Source organism: Sciurus carolinensis, chromosome 7 (genome assembly GCF_902686445.1).
Source record: "Sciurus carolinensis chromosome 7, mSciCar1.2, whole genome shotgun sequence".
Lineage (NCBI taxonomy): Eukaryota > Metazoa > Chordata > Mammalia > Rodentia > Sciuridae > Sciurus > Sciurus carolinensis.
Window position 1 is genome coordinate 146,900,462 of NC_062219.1, and position 19,551 is coordinate 146,920,012.

At 43.1% G+C, this 19,551-nt stretch overlaps 1 protein-coding gene across 5 annotated transcripts in view; it reads right to left on the reverse strand.

The window, feature by feature from the left end:
- The window catches only part of Atxn1 (ataxin 1), a 377,602-nt gene that overhangs the window by 141,642 nt on the left and 216,409 nt on the right, over window positions 1-19,551 (reverse strand). The window lies entirely within an intron of this gene.

Genomic DNA, 19,551 nt, shown 5'->3' on the forward strand with positions numbered 1-19,551 from the left:
GAAGGAAAAATAATCATGATTGACGATCTTAAAGGGGCACTTCATTTCAGAAGCGGTGCTAAGGAAACCTCTTAGAAAAGAGAGTGAAGCCAGGTATTGGGTCTCCAGGTTGAGGAAACAGCCTGTGCACACTGGGTCAGATCTGCATATGGCGATTCGTTTGTTGTTCCACTTTTGGGGGAGTCATTTCAACTAGGTCTCTGTCAAGAAGCAAAGCTGTTTTCAGTACCCTGAAGCAAGAGACAATCCTTCCTTCTGACTGCTGGGCCCTCAGAGCAACAAACACAAAGCAGCCTGTTTGGGGGAAAACCCCATTCAAGACCTGTACTTGATATGATGGGAAAGAAAAAATCCCATTCCCTAATACACCCCAAGCCACCCCATCAAAGTCAGAGGAAAGGGAGCGAGCGGTCTTGACACTGCACACCACAGCTTGCCTGCAGAGAAGTCACTCAAACAATGATTGAAAACATCACACGTGACCTTAGTACCTTGCTTGAGGTTCCAAAGTCCTGGCTTCTCCTTGCTTATTAGGATATTTTTATTAAATGGCATTTATGTCCATCGGTAACAGTGTCTCTTGATTTAATACCCCGATTTTGTACCCAAAGGAGCATCATGATGCAAAGAGAAAAAGCAAAGGAAAAGCTGTGTTCGTCTGCAGGGTTTTCTTGTTCCTGCTCATTCCCGATCTGGCCCAACCTAAGTTTTCCACAAAAGAAAAATCAGCAATTTGCTTTCTACATCCTACAAAACCCAGGCATCCCTAGGCAGGCTCATTCATGTCCTCCCCAGGCATGGAGTAAATCCGAAACAAATACTCCAAACTTTGAGTCTTTTTCCATTTATGATGCCCAGGGTAAAATGTAATTTCTCCTCTGAGTTTTTCACACAAACAAAAATATTAATAATACTCCAAGCGCAAAGTCTTAGAATGCAAACCTTTAGTTTGACCTAGCTAGTCTTGACAGACCTTAGCAAACTCAGGAGAGAGCAAGAAAAGCAGTTCTTGCAGCCAAGTTGTCTGATACCTTGCCATCAGACCTGGGAAATTATGTCAGGCTGACAGTTTCATCCCCCGTGCAGAGGAGGAAATGACACAAAGCCAGCTTCTCCTTCCCTTGACTGCCCACAGCACTTACAGTCTCCACCACATACTCTGACCCAAGGTCCTTTTAATTCAGCACTCTGTCCTACCGTCTCTTTATACTCCACTGGATTTATTTAAGTCTTGGAGGCTCAAAAAGTCTATAAGCTCCCTGATGAGAGAAACCTTGGCATGCCCTTCTTTTGCAAGCTAAGTGTCTTGTGGAAGAGCCTGAATTTCAATAAAACGAACCACATCCAAAGCCTGTTCCAGGACTTAACCCTCACTGCAAAGGATTCCCTCCTGGTTTGCCGTAACCAAGGAACTTCTCGCCTTCCTCCATCCTCCAAGGACTCGGACCCCCCAAGACACCCCTGGTCCAAATGAAAGCTCTCCACCAACTTGAAAACAACCAAATTACAAGCTGGCCTTCCCTTTTCGGTTCTTCCATCCCATTCCATTTTGTCGCCAGTGGTCTCTGAACGGCTGCCGCCATCTTTCAAGGGTGACATGCTCCCTGCACCTCCTGTCACCAGGCATCTGTAGCCTTGATCTCATAACTTTTTCAAAGCCTACTGGTAGGGCAACCTCACCCCACATGGAGGAGGGATGGGGCCTCAGAGGCAACCTTCTCAAACCTCAAGCAGCATCAGAAACAGCTGGAAGTCCTGTTAAACCACAGGTTGTTGGGAACTTCCCCTAGAATTTCTGATTCAAAAAGCCTGGGGTGGGGCCAGAGACTCTCTACTTCTTCCCAGGTGAGGCTGGGGCTACTGATCTGGGACCACCCTTTGGGAAACACCATTCTAAGGATCTTTATGTCCACTGTCCAACCAGATAGAGCCTGTGGCTCTTTCATAGGTAGATAATGACTGTAAGAGGGTTGTATTGGCAGGGATGATACCTGTTTATCCCAAAGAGGTGACAAATGGCCAACCCCCCCACCCCAACACACACACACTATAAATAAATACATAAAACCTGGAAAACGTCCTGTGATCCTTCTTTCCAACTGAACTTCTTATTCTCTCTGCCCCTGCTGGATCCAGGTCCTATTGGGGGTCAATTCTGCCCTGTCTCCCCTCCTTTTTCCTTTCTACTAGTGACGTCTCAGCCCACGTATATACACACACTGAGTCACTGCTGTCCCTGAAAGACCTTCTCCATTTCCTGCTAGGTTCCCAAAGAGCTGTCACCGTCTGCCATTCACCAGCAGGTGAAAGTGCAGTATAAATCCAACGTTGGTTCTATCACTATTTTTTTTTTTTTTAGCAAGCTACCTTCTCTTTCAAAGGTCAACATCACAGTTTCCTGCCTTCTAAATGCAGGGACTTTTCCCAGGTCCTCATCCTAGGTAACTTCTCGTAATATTCAATACAGTTCACCCACAGATCCTTTCATTTTCTTGTTTTCTATGGTTTCATAAACTAGCATTTTCCCTTGAAAAGCATCTTCCTGAAATGATGGCTCCCCCATTTTCCTTGGTACTTGGGCTAGGATGACCTCACCCTTGTCTCCAAACAATGAGCCTGGAACGGGTCTGGCCAATCAACGTACCGCATCCTTCCAGTTGGAGCATCTGGCTTTGGGGACAGGCATGTACCCAAGACAGGCCAATCAGAGGCTCCTCTCAGAGGCTGGCCTTCAGAGAATGGTTAGGCAGGCAAGCAGGACACCTCTAAGCTCCTTTTCCACCTTGTAAAGAAAACCAACTTGAGAATAAAGCTCCACAGAGAGAGAAAGTCAGAGTCCCAATGACAGCGAGGTCCCTTGCATCCAGTCAGACCAAAAGTTAGATTTATTCCTGGAGATTTTATTATGGTGGGACAGACAAGTTCTCAGGCCATCCCCAAGACCATCCTGCCTCCTAATGTACACTCTCAGTTACTCAACAGAACACTAATCTAGGTGCTGTTGCTGAGATGGGATCTCGAAGACAATAATTATGGTTCCTCATTGATTGATCTTAAAATAGAGGAATGAGGCTTGGTGGGCTTGGTCTAATCAGGTGAGCCTTTAAAAGGGACAGAGCACTACCAGGGGTGAGACTGAAGGTGAGAGGCCATGCTGGGAATGGGGTTAGTCACATTGCAAGGGTCCAAGGTGGACTCCAGAAGCTGAGGACAACCCCTAGCTCACAGGCAGCAACAAAACCAGGCCTCGATTCAGCAACCACAGAGAATTAAAGTCTGCAAAGAACCACGTGAGCTCACCAAAGGTCCATGAGTTCCAGATGAGCGTGTGACCTGGACAACACTACAGTTTCCGGCCTATGAAACCCAGAAGGAGAAGCCAACTAAGCTGAAGCCGTGAGATAATAAATGGGTGTCCTTTTAAGTCACTATATTTGTGGTAAATTGTGTAGCAATAGAAACTTAATATACATGTATTACATTACATTCCCATCTTTTTGCTTTGTTTGAATCACTTTAAGTTTTATCTGTCAATTGCAACCCAAATATACTAATGCTTTTGATCTGTCTTGGCTGGTAGCAATCTGAAGCTCTGTACATCTGACTGCTGCTCCTCTTCCTCAGGTTTTTGCCCTAAGGTTGTATTCCCTTGGCTACAGGCTTGGCTCCCTTTTCTTTCTATACTGATTTCCTTCTGCACATAGTTCTTAAATCTGTATCCTGCACTCTGACATCTCCCTCAAAAGGCTGCTGGATTTACGCAGTGTAAATACATTATGCGTGTTTCAAAACTTCCCATCTTTTTCCCATCAAAACCAGTTCCTTGCTAATTTCCAACTCGTGCTAATCGCATGGTTGTCTCCTCTTTCTCCCACAGTCCGTCAGCTGTCAAGTGCTATTAATTCTGCTCCCACTCTGTTCCCACGACCGCCATGCTAGTTCCGACTCCGTTCCCCTCACTACAAATGGGTCTTCTTGCCTTCAGTGTTCTCGCTCCAAGCCATGTGAGTCATCCCTGTTGGTTTCAAACTTCCTGAAGTAGAGATTACATAATACAACTGCGCCGTGTCCTCCTTCCTTGCTTCCTGGAAATCTTCCAAACTGTATCTGATGTTCCAGGCCTTTGGATCTGGCCCCGACAGGCTGGTCCAGCTTCATCTCCTCCTCTTCCTCCCCTCATGCAGGCTGAGCCCACCACACTGCCCTTCTCACTTTGTCTGAGAGCCCACATTTCTAAAATGTCACAATTCAAGCCATCCCTCCTGACAGGCTCCACTCCCACTTTCCCACGACTCTTTCCTCATCCTCCTATGCCACCACTTCCTCGACCCCCATGAGATGCTTCCTTGCATGTGAATTCCCCTAGTTTTCATTCCTTTTCCAAAGGGAGTTCATCACTTTACTCTTTCTCCTGGAGGTAGGGCATCTTCCCATGCAGACTCCAGTACATTCCATGAAGGCAGAGTGTGTGGCTGTCTTGTGTGGGTGGGGATGTGTCTCCAATGCGTGTGCCACCGGGAACCCCCAGATCAATTCCTGTTGACGAGCTGGTTGTGGAATTTCACTTTTGCTTTGACATGTCCTTAGTCCTCCTTCCCCTGTGGTTATCAAATGCATGAATTCCCTTTTTGGTGACTTGAAGGAAAGTCATTACATAAGCCAATAAGGAAATTGCTCAGTCAATCAAGGAAATGTTCTGGAGGAGCCTCTTTTTCTAACTCAGGACGAAAGCTGACTCTGGGTATTTTCTTTCTGGGGAAGAAAGGGAAGCAGCCTGGGCTGGTAGCAACTGCACAGTTCTGAAAGGCTTCCTGGGGTGAGCACTCAGCCCAGCAGGGTGCAGGCTACGGAGCCCCACCTGCTCACAGAGGAACAGCAGGGGCAATCCCACTGGGCCAGGAGCACTGCTGTCCTCAGGAAAGGCATCTGCAGGGTAGTGTTCCCAGAATCAAGTCAGATCTCAGGAAGAACTGGAGGGAGGTAAAGGGCGGGATGAAGGCCAGCACTTCTGAACAATCAGATTTATTCACCAAATCCGGTGCTCCCCATTCAATCAACGTCCGAAGCTCCACGTGAATTATCCATGATCAAACTTCTTCCAAACTGGCAATCTTGGATATAGAGGATATACTTGGGACACATTAACTGGTTTGTGTTCAGGAAATAAAAAAATAAAATTAGCATCTGCCCAAAGAACACACAATTAGAGAGATAGATATGCTGAGAAAATTCCTGTGATCAAACATTTTTTAAAAAATTTTAATCCATGTTGATCCATGCCACAGCTTCCTATTATTAGCCCTGCTTACCACATAAAGGTGAGGTTTTATCCACCTAGACACAGACTCTGCAGGTGCGAGTATCTGTATGCAGATTATGTCTCCTTATTGGTATAGTGCAAGGTTTGCTATGAAATATGATTATACACCCAGAGGGAAGCGTAGCTGCATATCAAGAACAAAACGCAAGTTGAACAGACAGGTGTGGAATAGGTAACCTGCACGGAATCCCTGAGGATGACGTCTCTGGGGAATTATCTTAAAGACAAGATGGACGTGCTCCCTACTGAGAATGTATTCCCGGTCTTATTGGTTCAACTCTCTCTGGCCCCGCAGGGATTGCTGAAGTCCAACAGGAAATGAGAAATCCTGATCCAGAAGCCTGGGGACACACTGTAGCCACTCGTCCCCTTTCTGGCTGCCAGATTCACACACTTCTGCCTGAAAAGATCAGTATCAAGTGTGGCAGTGCAGACATGCTTGGTAAAAACGGGGAAGGTGGGACAGAGTCTGTTTCCAGCTGTGGTGATTTCTCAAGTGTTTCGAAGGCATCAGTGGTTTCAGGTCTGTGAGGAGCTGTGTGGAGTCCTGACCAGTAAGTTTCTTTAATATTCTGCTCTATTTCCATTTTTTTTTTTTTTTTTTACATAGCAAGCTTCGTAAAAAATCTAAGAAAGAAATAGGGAAATATTTCCCTCTCATTCTCTTTTTGCACTCAGGTTAGGAGTTAGTATTTTATTTGGCCCTAATATTAGAAGTTACTATCGGGCCTGACTTCACAAAGTCCCCAAAAGGGAATTAAGATGCAATGACAAGAGAGAATCTACGCCTGCCCCTCACTCTGTGATTTTGAACAGACACAGTAACAATGTACCAATGGCATGAAAAACACCACATGGGAAGTACCCTATCAAAGCCACAACTTCCTTCTTTGTACATAATATTACTGTGCAAGAGCCTGGCAGCAGGTAGGATCTCAAATCATGCTTTCAGGGTTACAGCTCTGTCACGTGATGAAAGGTCATTCAAAGATTTGAAACTAACAAAATTCTTCTCTAAAACTAGAAATCACCGGCATCTTTAACTACCCAACTTTTGCATAATGTTTGGGCCTGTAGAACTTTCCAGAAGAATACTGTCAACATTGTTTGTCTTCTTTTTCTGTCTACCTGTTTTCTTAAAAGTCAACCAACACACCATTCCACATGTCAACTTCTCCTTAATCCCTGCCATTGTGGGTCGGGTAGCTGCCTCCTGGCTAAAATATTACAACTCTGATGCAATTCATAGAAGACAAAGGCGCTATTCAAAACTTCTCTCCTTCTGGAGAAGGCTTAAGAAAATGATTCTAGCTGAAAACCAAGATTTCCATGGTCTCTGCTGAGAACACCAAATAACAGGAATGCCATTTGGCATGAAATCTGGGGATTACCTGTTGCAAGACCAAAGGCAGGTATTCTTTGATGTGGGTTACCTGGTGCCGGGTAAGTGTTAAGAAATGCAATTATCCTTTCTTTCTATGAATGTGAAATGGAAGATTTGATACCATATTTGGAGCAAAGATCTACTGTGTGGAGGGCTGGGGGGACACGCAGAGGAGGGGACCTGCGTGTGGATGGGTTGCAAGCCACTGGAGTGAAATACCTGTATCTCACTTGCTACAATGTTTTAAGCTCAAATAAAGAGAGAGATCAACTACAAGTTTCTGAGTAAAAAAACCCTGGCAAGATGCAGTTGCAGTTTGTCATCAAAGTCCTGAAACTCAGTTAAAACACCTGATAATCATGTTTTGTTAAAAGCCCAAGGGGTTTTTGTTTTGTTTTTTTAAATCCACTGAGCATTCTACAGGTTTTCTACTTCTCTTTGAAAAAATGTGCATCAAACTTCTTAAAATTGGCAACATCTGTCTGCCACCCCGCTCTAGAGCACACATTCTCAAGTTACAGCACACCATGTCTGTAGTAGGAAAAGGAATGATGGGGGTCCCCCTCCTCCATCTTCCGGATTTAGGGGCTTATCCTAAATCACGGCTCAGGGGATTCTCACATTTACAACTCCTAACGTATCAAAAAAGGAGAAAATCTTTTGCTACTTAATTGTTTTGTCGAATAAGCTCTCAAAAGTTCATTTTTGTTACCTTTTTCAGGCAAAATAAGAGGCCTTTTACAAAAATTCTATTGCTAAAACAATGGAATTCTCCCGGGAATGACTTCGTTATGGAAATTAAGTGACAGCTTCTTTTATCCAGCCAGGCAGAAAGTGTGCATTTATAAAAGGCATTCAGAGCACTCAAGTGTTGTGTGTGGGAGGACAGAAAATGCTATTTTTAATTCAGATTGCAGCATTCCTCTCATGCAGGTCTTTCAGTATAATCATAATCATAATAAGACGAATCTAAAAAGAAAGGGGGAGAAAAAAAAAAAGAGATTCCCATTCCTGCTGACCCCAGCAGAAAGAGAAAAAAAAAAAAAAAAAAAAAAAAAGCAGAAGAAAGAAAAAGGAAAGTGGAAATCAGGAGAATGAAGAATACAGCTGCCTGCTGCCCTTAAGCCACTCTGTTGGCTCCACGGGGTCCACCTTCACGGGGACCAGGGCTGCCTACCTGTTACCCAGAGTGCAAGGTGCTCGTAACAGCATCTTCTCACACCCACTTAAACGTTTCTGTACCTGTGACTTCGCTCAATGTGCCTATGCCTGCAGGGATGTGGTGTGCAAGTCCTCCATCTGTTTCAAAGTCTCGAACATTCCTGGGTGACTGTGCCGTGGGGAGCCCAGTGGGTGGAAGGGCCCCGCTGGAAACCCAACCTCTAGTTTCAACAACTGGAAAGCCCCCTGGTGAGCCGGAGGCTCCCGAGCTGGTGTTTGGGCAGATGCAGAGCTTTCCAGATCAGGTGTGGAAACTGGGGTGATAAGGCAAGGGCTGGTAAGGAAGCGAGGGCAGCGCAGATGGCTCTGTGCAAAGGTTTGACATGCGAAGGAAAACGGTTCAAGAGAGAGGCGGGACTGCCAAGGGCAGCTATGCAGCAAGACCCTCGCGCTGTGGCTACATGACTGGCCCTAAGGCCACCATCCGTGTGGCATTAGAGAAGAGATGGAGGACAAGAGGCATTTTTCAAGTGGAGGTAAAATTCATGTAACATGAAATTCATTGCTTCAGCCAGTTTTCAAGTGTACGATTCAGGGGAGTACTGTGCAATCCCACCTCTGTCTCATTCCCAAAGTCTGCAGCGTGCCCACAGCAGCCCCAAACCCATTAAGTATCACCCTGTATGCTGCCTCCTCTCAGACCCTGGCGATGTCGGGCCTGCTCTCTGTTGCAATAGACTTGGCTCTCCTGGATGCTCCACACACGGAACCGTGCATCTGGGTTTTGTCACTGCCTTATTTCTCTTGGTTTCATGGTTTCAAAGCTCATCCTGTTGTTGCATGCAATGGTATTTCATTCCTCTTTTGGCTAAATAATACTCCATTGTATGTGTATGCTGTCTGTTGCTCCCCATTCATTGGCTGACAGACAAATGGGTTGGTTCTACTTTTGGGTCATTATGAATAATGCTCTATGAATATTCATATAGAGGTCTGTGTTTGGAACCTGTGTTCAGTTCTGTTGGATACATACCTAATGTAGATGGACATAATACCTTTATTTATTTTTACATGGTGCTGAGGATTGATCCCACCTATCACACGTGCTAGGTGAGCCGCAACCCCAGCCCTAGTAATTCTATATTTAACCATTTCCATGGTGGCTGTGTAATATTACATTCCCACCTTCGAGGTCTGAAGATTCCAATTTCTCCAAATCCTTGCCAACACTGCTACTTTCCTTCGTTTCTCTTATTATGTCATTCTAATGAGTACAAAGTCTCTCCCTGTGCTTCTTAATTGCCTTTCTCTGAAAACTAATCATGTTGAGCATCTTTTCGTGACCCTCCAGGCCCTCTCTGTATCTTCTTTGTAGGAACGTCTATTCAAGGCCTGTGCCCATTTTTCAATTGATTTATTTATGTTTTTGTTCTGAGTAGAAGTTCTTCACATTCTGGAAACTAGACCCTTTTCAGACACATGATTTGTAAATATTTTCTCCCATTTGGGTGTTATCTTTTGACTTCCTTGATACTGTTTGTTCACTCATGTTTTTTTTTTCCCAAGTTCAATTTAACTATTTTTTTCTTTTGCTGCTTGTACTTCTGGTGTCCATCGGTAAGAATTCATTGTCAAATCCAAGGTCTTAAAGATTTACTCCCAAGTTTTCTTCTAAGAGCTTTTATCATTCTAGCTCTTTCAGTTAGGTAACTGATAGGTTTTAATTTTTTTTTGTATGTGGTATTAGGTAAGGGTCTTTCTTTTTTGGGGAGGGTATGGGGATTGAACTCAGGGCCTCATGAAAGCTAGGTAAGCATTTTGCCACTGAGCTACACCCCCAGTCTGGGTCTAACTTTCTTTTTGCATGTATGCCATGTGTCTTTTCCAGTTGCCCCAACATCATTTGTTGAGATAATTTTTGAGTATGGAGTGATTTTAGTCCTTTCTCTTTAAAGAATTAATCCTTAATTCTTTAAAATATTAAAGAATACTTTAAATACAAATATATGTGTGTGTATATATATATGTGTGTGTGTATGTGTATATAACAAATTAACTTCATTTTATATATTTGTTTATATATATATATATATTTGTTATATATACAACAAAGTAACTTCAACTAACTGGCTTCTAGTTGTGGTGTGACCGACTCTATTCAGCAAAGAGTGACTATCTAAAGGCTTTTTCCTTATTCCATGTTTTGAAGATGTAGCAGGTTTTCAAACCCCAGGACCCATCAGGGTCATAAACCTGAGCTTTCAGAGAATCCAACCAACAGCTGGATGTGGGACTAACTGCCATACACAAGTAGCTTGATATTGTTAGATTTTCTATTCTTTTTTTTTTAATTTTTAAATTTTATTTGTTCTGATTAGTTGCACATGACAGTAGAATGCATTCATACATTTTGATAGATCATACATGAATAGAGTGTGATCTCTCATTTTTCTGATTATGCACATTGCAGGATCACTTCGGTCATGCAGCATACAAGTACAAGAAAGGATTTTCTAGTCTTAAAGTTCCCTTTGCTTCTGTTTGTTCCCCTCTAATGAACTGCCCCATCCTCAGATAGCCTTCTGTTCTCTTGGCCAGTCACACACCCACCCATTAATATTGGCTCTACCAAGGGGACTTAATTATCTCATGTATGATCAATAGAAATAATATGCTTTTAGCATGATGGCTAAGTCTCTGTTTAAGCAAAAAAGAATAAAGTATTGGCTGTAGAACCCCAAGTTTTGTCTGTTTAGTCATTGCAAAAACTAGAGATTTCAAATTCCCCTAAAGCATCAGTTCTCAAACTTGGCTGCATGCTGTGATTCCCTGTGGAGCTTTATAAAGTCCTGGTGCCTGGGCTCCACCCACAGAGACCCTCACTTAATTGGTCTGGGGTGCGGCCCAGGCAATGAGATTTTGGAAGCTCCCCAGAGGAGCCTAATGTACCTCCACAGCATGGAGTCACTGTCCTAATGTTAGTCATCAGAGGCTGAGGCTTCCCCTTTCACGAAAGCAGCCAGGCCCTTTTCTTGTCACCTAACACCCCTAGCAAGCAGCTAGAGAAGTACATTCTTTGGTTTTTAAAAGTCTTGTAATTTCAGATTAAAACCAACAAAACTTGAATTTCCTGTATCGGTTCTCATTTAACTTGCCCAACAGCCCTGTGAAAGTAGGTTTATTATTCCCCCATGACAGATGAGGTAACAAACTCTGAGAGACTGATTAAGCCAGAGCCCCAGATCACAAAACTGGAAACTGGCAGAAAATGGGTTGAATAAAACTCTTCCAACCCCAAAGTTGGTATCGGTTCTGCGGCCTCCCTCCACAATTTCACAAAGGCCAGCCCTTATCGGCAGGATCACACAACTTGGTGCCAAGACCCACAAAGGGGGCAGCCACTTCACGTCTTCCATGGGGCATCTTGTGGAATGCGGCCTCGGGGTGAACAGATGCTCCTCAGCTTATAGCGGTGTTCCGACCAACACCACCGCTGTTAAAAAATGTGTCCAAGAGCATCTAACGTCCCAGCCTGTCCCAGCTCAGCCACGGGGGACGCTGTGGAGTGGGGCTGAAGGGCCTTGTGCTCCCAGCAATGCCCCGCATGGAGTTGGAGGACGAAGTGCCATTGCCAACCTGGGGGAAGATCTCAATTCACAGGCCAGGTATGTTTTCTAGGGAATGTACATCAGCTTGGCACCACCGTAACGTTGAAAAATCCTGAGTGGAAACATCAGGTTGAAGAACTACTGTAGAGTCCTTGAAAGAACACTGGGCACCACCCTCTACATTTCCTTTCCTTTCTCTCTGGTGTGTGTGTGTGTGTGTGTGAGAGAGAGAGAGAGAGGGAGAGAGAGAGAGAAAGAGAGAGAAACACAAGGCAAGTGGACTTTTAAGCATTTATCTGAATTCTGGAAAACAGAACAAGACTTCCAGAACGTACCTGGGTAAAGTTTTCAGAGACGGGGAGGAAGCAGTAACTCTTTCCAGTATGTGATAAGTCTGGCAGTAAGTCATAAGGTATCTTTATTGTGGTATAAAAACAACAAACACTGAGGACCCATCACTTCATTTATTTATGAATCACTCTGGTGCCTAGATAGGATTACAAAGCTCAATCAGCAGAAAACGGTATAAGACCAAAGAAAAAGAAGCAAAAATCCCCAACAATTGACTACTCAGTTATGTCTTATAATAGAGAAGGTATAAGTTCCACCAATACCATCCTGTCTGCCAAAACAGGGGGTACATTGAGCCTTTAACAACAGTAGAACAAAATAAACTGACAAAATAAATCAGTAATGGTGGAGATGTCAAGAAGTGGGGTCAAAGTTGTTTTTTCTTCTTTCAAATTGGTGAACTCAAATGTGTAATTTTGCACACATGTATGTGCACGCACACACACACACACACACACACACACACACACACACACACACCACCGGGCTCAAGGGAAAAGCACATATCAGTCCTGCCATTTTTCCTAAGTCTAACTTCTTTTTCCTCAGACCAGGAGAGGAAGGTGGTGAAGTCATCGCTTGGTACATTACTACAGAGGGAAACTGGGAGAACACACAGTAGACTCAGGAGCTGGGCTCGCAAGGGGTAAGGATTTGCTGGAGGCTTCCCTAGGCCAGTGTCAGAAGTTGGTTAGATAAGAAAAGTTTTTGCAAGTGGGAGTTGTACCTGCTTGTCTCCTGACTGTAGTGAATCTGTCAGCCTTTTTTTCTAGTGTATCAAGACTTTACTCTTCAAAACATTCTTGGTGTGCTCTCAATTGCTATACTTTTAAGTTAACTGCTTCTCAAAGAGCTGTTTAAAAACTGACATCTTCAACCACATTTCAGACTCAGAATATATCTAAATTTGCAAAGTCTCATTGGTTCTTACGAAAGTGCTACTTAAAAAAATACACTTGACAGCCAATCTCTTGAAAATGATTTGAACAGAAATTGTGTTCAAATTACTTCATATCAAGACATTTAAGAGAAAATGTGGTTTTCTTTGTAATAGGCTAAAAATAATGATACCCTTTATCTTCAACTGAACATGTACATATGTTGTCTAAGCTGTTGCATTTAAACAAATTGAAAAACAGTAGGGTTCTGGCTATAGTCCATACGGAAACAAAACTTGCCCAGAATATCATTTCAAACATTAAAAAAGTACAATTAACTATTATTTTCTACAAAGTTTTGATCTGACATATAGAATTGGAGTTGTCTACCAGGTCCAAGACATCAAATTATAAAACTTAGAGTCTCAAAAATAGGAAACTCAGAAAAAAAGTAATAATTGTGATCCAGTTCTACATAAGGAAAAGAAAGAGTAAGAGGAAAGTTATATGATTTATATTTATACAGATTTCTTTTGAGTTACTGGGCAATATGCTATTGAATTGACCCCTCTGACAACAGTTTGCCCTAAAATATCCCTAAGTCACATATGTACAATAATTCCAACTGAACCTGTCATTGAATGCGTATCATGTACAAAGCACCCCTAGGTAAGGTCCACAAGTGGGCAGAATGTGCTTATCTCTTTGAAGGCAGATACTGATATTTAAAACATGCACCTGACACCAACTCTCATATTTTCCAATGGTTCCTCATCACCAATAGCAGTGGTTTTCAAATGTATGTTTTTTAGAGCTAGAACCCAGACTTCAAATAAAACCCGATACGGAAATCAAATATATAAGACAAGTAAACAGAAGCTATTCACACTAGCTAACCTGTGGGTTCCTCTGCCTCCACCGGCCCCATCACATCTGGTACTTCTGAGGGCAGCCCCATGGTGCCAGGGTGGGGGGCAGTGAGAAACCCTAAGGCCAGTGCTAAAGGCTGTCTGACCCCACGGATCCGAGGAGTCTGCATTCCACAACTTGGTGTATGGGACTCTTTGGCTCCGTTACTTCACTAGCCTACAAGCTCACCTCCCTGGTAGAATTGGGATGCAGCAGCAATAGCACAGTGCCGACTGATTGCTGCGCTGGCTGCTGCTCCCCTGGGCTGGTCCACACTGCCCCTCTGCAGCGATCCCGTTATGCGGCCTTCTTGCAGAGTGCCAAGACACGGCCCCCTGCACAGATGGGCACTGTCTTTGTTCCACATTTGGCCCATCGCTTGGGGTGGTCATCATCGTTCCCAAGACTTTCATCTAAACTACCCTGGAACAACACCAGGACAGGGGTACATTGTATTCATGGCTGGATTCTAGGTTTCGGTACTTACAATACTATCTGCAGCACAAAACAGGGGCTTCATCAAAGTTTTCTGAATGGATTGGCAGGTGATGTGATTTACAACTTTTCATCTAACCAGTGGAAACTCTTTATATAAGTAGACATTACCTAATTCTTAAAAATTGTGGTAAAATGCATGTAACAAAATTTACCATCTTATTCCTTTAAAATTTATTTTCGGGTCTAGGTTATTGAACCCGAGAGTGTTTTTCCACTGTTGATAATTTTTTATTTTGAGACAAGGCCTCATCAAGGTGCTGAGGCTGGCCTTGAACTTGCGATCTTCCAGCCTCTGCCTCCTGAGTTGCTGGGATGACAGTGGTGCGCACTGGGCCCACTCATCCAAATCACTTTTAAGTATACCGTTCAGGGGCACAAAATACATCCACACTGTGTGCCACCACCACCAGCCGTCTCCAGGATCTCCATTTTGCCAAGCAAAAACTCCTGTGTGTACGCACTTACGACATTTAAAAAAAAACAGATTCTTAATGATGTAGTTTAAGATCTGGGGTGTGGATTCCCAGGTTCCTCACTCCCCCTTCTCCCCACCTTTGGCACATCCCCTGCTTTCCATCCACACTTAAGGATGTTCTTCAGCCAGCAATGTGGTCAGTGTGGTCCGTGGAACGCCTGCCTACTGCTCAGCTTCTGGTTAGTAGTTCTGGCTCATGATGAATTTCCTGGATTATTTTCCTAAACCCCATTGATTCCTATTCCCATGGATCATCAGGGGTCAGCTTTCATTCCTGGGACTGCCTGGACTTCCAGGAAAGCAAGCCTTTCAAAGAGCAGAGGCTGTTTGGAAAACGGTTCATCTATAACACAGAGAGAGCCTGTATATAATAACCACAGTGTTTGATATTTTAACATTTCAGTTCCTGAAATTAGTTTTATATATTATGAGTCCACAAAAGAGTGGTGACAATCCTTTTTTCTCTTGAGTAAACAGACTATAAAATCTATGATGTCATCAGTGGCCCCAGAAACATCAAAGAAAGTTGGGACATAGTTCACACATGCACTGAAGAGTTTTTAACTTAAAATGTTTTCCTATAATGGTCACATTTTCAGTCTTTGAAGAATACAAAGTGAAGGAGGAATGGGACTCGAAAAAGTGGCAAGTGACCCTGGTGAAGGGAAAGAGGCAGGCAGCAGGCAGGCTGAACCCTGGGCTCCCCCAAACCTCTCTCCACTGTTCTGGATCTCGGGTTCCCACGTGTAAAACTGTATGTGATAAACGAAAGTAAAGCCAGGTTGGGCTACACCCATCCTTCCTGCACCAACATTCAACAGATCTCTGATTTGCTTCTGAAGTCCAAAAATGCTCCCCTAGGAAGAGTCCGAACGCCTGCTATTCTGCTTCGCTTGGCTGGTTCCGGCTCTCCATAGGAAGAGCCACCTCACCGTGAGTTCAGGCCTCCTGCTTCCACTCCACAGTTGTAGCTCTCAGTCCACTTTCTAACTGCATCTTCACTACTGCTTTCTGCTTTGCAGCAACTAATTACACCCTCTGAGGAACCTGGGCCACTGAGCCAGGGACCAAAGGCAGAACTCAATCTAAAGTTCTGGTTCCTAGAACTTCATGGTGGCCACATCCCCAGACATGCATGAAGAAGACCCTCGGGCCTTGCCTGCAAGAAGGTAATGTGTCAGAAGCCCAAACGCCAACCTTCTTGATGGATCAGGCCTCCTGTCACCTGTCAGATGTAACCACCCAGCACCATACCACCAGTCTCAAATTCCCCAAGAAATAAGTAAACAACCTGAAAGGTTCCTTTTGAATCGGGGTGGAATCCTGCTCTTGGTACTGTTTTTGCATATTCTATCTTTAGGTCTGGTTGACCGGACAAACCTTAAAGAGTTAAGACAGGAAAGAAAGCACATAGGCTGTCTTTGGGAAGTTCAATGCACTGGCAGCCGACTGAGACAGAAAGTCACATACGGTTTTCCCCTTGCAATTTGAAGAGGGGGGATCTGATACCAACACAAGCCAGACTTGCCAAAAAAGCAGACTCTGTCTCTTACAAAACTGTAATTTTGACTATTTACAGAGTACTTAAATTTCCTGAAATACTGTACTAGACCTGACCCGTGGACATTGTTAGGAGACTCCTATTCCAAAAGCATGTTTGCAAGAACCAAGTTTAAAGAAAGCAAATTAGCGTCTCAGTGATATGATGATTGAGAACATGAGCTACGTTTACGAGGCTTCTAACTTTTAAACCTCTAAGTAATTATCACGCTGCTTCACGTGCCACACTCGATGAGTTAAAAAACCCTCTACTTTCACCTAAAAACCTCTGTTAACTCAAGGAATGGCAAACCAGGGCATGATGAACAGCACATGGCCCCATGGCCCCCAGAAGGAATAATCCTTGTTTTGAAATAATTCCTTTCCCTTCACTTGCAGAACTGGACCTCTCGGACAGGCTGAAACCCACAGTAACCTGGCATCAGGGTTTACTCTCCACTGAGTTACACAGCACTGGAAGGTCACAGAAGTCCTGGAGAATGAGAACCAGTTCTAGGGTGGCACAGAAGTTGGGCCTGCTTGCTGGTGCTTTGCTTCTATTTGTTCACATGCTGTGACAGATCATTTGGGGGACACACAGCAGGCACATCATTTTAAGTTCATCATTTCATTAAGCACTGGAACAAATGAAGAGAGGATTTTAAAGGAAAATGGTCATCTGGGGGTTCTAATGATTTCTCCCTAGCAGGATTTCATTACATACTTTTACATAAGCAAAGCTGATGACCCCTCTGACAGGCCCCTTTAAAAATTTCCTCCAAATAAGACATCCTTGTATAGATCAGGTCACCAAACAGTAGTTCAAAAATAGGTGACTGGACTTTTAATTCTCCTTACTCTATATTTGATGGTAGCTAAGACATTTAAATTCTCTAGAAAACATTTAGATGATGAGTTAAAAAATATTAATGTCTTGTCCAGAAGTGTTAGGAACGCTGATGAATTAATGTTGGTAAATCACTTTGCAATTCCCAGGTCCAAAATGTGAAATGAACATGATCACTATTTCAGCAGAGGCTCAGGAAGAACCATGTCCAGTGGGCCTAATTAGAACTCAAAAGCTCATAACTTTGGACTAAGAGGAAACTTTTTTTTTTTTTTGGCCGTAGCAGTATTCCTTTTCCCTAATGTTCTTCTATGCTAAGTAAAGAGCATGTCCGTGATTATGGATAACATCATTCACACGTACAGTAAACTGATACAGGTAAAAATATACCAAAAGGTGGACGGACAGATGGATGGATGCATGCATGGATGGCTGATGGATGGATGGACAAATGGCCAGCCAGAAACCAAATATACACACTCCTCCATGCAGACCATACAAGGCTATCAAGTCTGCTTTTGAGAACCCTGTCCTTCTTACCCAAATGATCACAGCAGAAACAGATCATCCTGCTTTGAGTCCTAGAATATAATGGATTTCAATTACTGAATCAAATCTGGTTAGGTACCTTCAACACGGACTTGTCTAATTTTTGAAGTAATAATTTAGTATTTGTTGCTCTTCTTACCCTTGTTGTCTAAACTGATGAATATATCTTCTGTTATACAGTATTAAGAAATTCTCCACAATATAGAAAGTGCTTGAAACTAATTAATTAATTAGCAGATAAACAGATGGAGGTATCACTCAATCACAGCATCGTAAGGTCAGAAGGAACCTTGAAAGGTTCCTCACACCCAGGAGAGCCTGTCAGACAAGTATTTTTCTTACCAAAGATACATGAGCTAAGGGCCTGGCCACTGCTTTAGTGCTTAAGGATTTTCACTGCATAGCTTTTTCTTATACTTAAGTCTCTTACACCCAGTTCATAATTGGCACCAATGCATGCCTGAATAAAAGGCAAGGTAATAGCAAGTACTTTTCCCCCACCCCAATGCAAGTTTCAGAAAAGACTGAGTCTCCTTAATTCCTGAGTGTTTACAGAGTTTATCATATTATTTGTTGGTATCCTAAGTATTTTATTTTGATCACCAAAGTACTCCTTACAGAAGGTATACTATCTTGAGACTATCTTGATCAGTACTTTTTTTTTTTTTTTTTTTTTTTTTTTTTTATAAAAGTCACCTCATGACACTTTTTCTTAAAGGAAGAAAACAAATTTACCTAGTAATTATTCTCGAGAATATGACTTTCACAGTTGCAAGCACCGGGTGTCACTATAAATAAAAATGCACTTTAATGATGACTCTCAAAAGCAGCACAGTGTTTAAGCTGTATTGTGCATTAAAATACTTTCCCTGTAGGAAGGCAGAAAAAGGACTCCTGGTACTAGGACTTAGGATACGGTGACAGTAATGGTCCCTCGCATAACGTGCCTGCTGTATCTGTGCTCACACGAACTGTGGGCTTGGCAATAACTTATTTTGGCCAATGAGGTTATTAACAAATGGAACTAACAAGTATAGAACTGGGTACTTGTGGTTTGGGATGAAAGTTCCAGTAATAGCATCAAAAGCAGATTCAAAACACATTATACCTCATACAACTCAGAGGGACAACAAGATGATATGCTCTGGAAAACAATTTGGATGGCCCCCAAGGTGGTTCAAAAGGTGAGGTAGATGAAGGCTGTAGATAAAATTCCTTCGTATAATATGAAAGTGGAAATAAGGAATATTTCTAAATTGATAAAGGAATATTTCAAACATGTATGTAAGATTGTTTTAAGTAGCAAACTGTTTAATCTAAGTCTGTCAATATGTAAGTGCTTAGAAGTCAATTTGACACAAACACACAAACTCAAAAATTGGGCCCCCCCAATGAACTCATTAAAAGGATGGAAGATGGCTTAAACTTGAACCTGTGTGTCCCAGATCTAGTCTTCTTCCTGCACTGTAGACCTGAAGACTCAACTGTCTAAAATACTCACTAAAAAAACCTTCTCACCATTTTGTACCTATCAGGCTGGCTACTATCCTAAAAACAGAAAATACCAAGTGTTGAAGGGGATGTGGAGAGGAGGAACGCTGTGTGTTCTTAGTGGAAATGTTAAAGGTGCAGCCACCGTGGAAAACAACATGGTAGCCTCTCAAGAAATTAAAAATGAAATTACTATATTATCCAGCAATTCCACTGCTATGTGTACACTCCAAAGAACCGAAAGCAGGATCTGGAAGAGAGATCTCCACACCAGGTTCCTAAGAGCTTTATTCACAAAGTGAAGAAGGTGGAAGCGTCCAAAGTAAACCGGGCAGATGATGGATTAAAAAGGTGGTGATAGAGATTTGTGATATAAAAGTGGTCAGCCTTAATAGGTAGGTACTTTTGACCCATGCTACAGCATGGGTGAAATTGGAGGACATTCCTCTTGCATGAGGTGCCCAGAATTAGTCAAATTTATCCAGACAGAATGTAGAGTGGTGGTTGCCAGGGGCTGGGGGAAGAAAGAATGGTCAGTTAC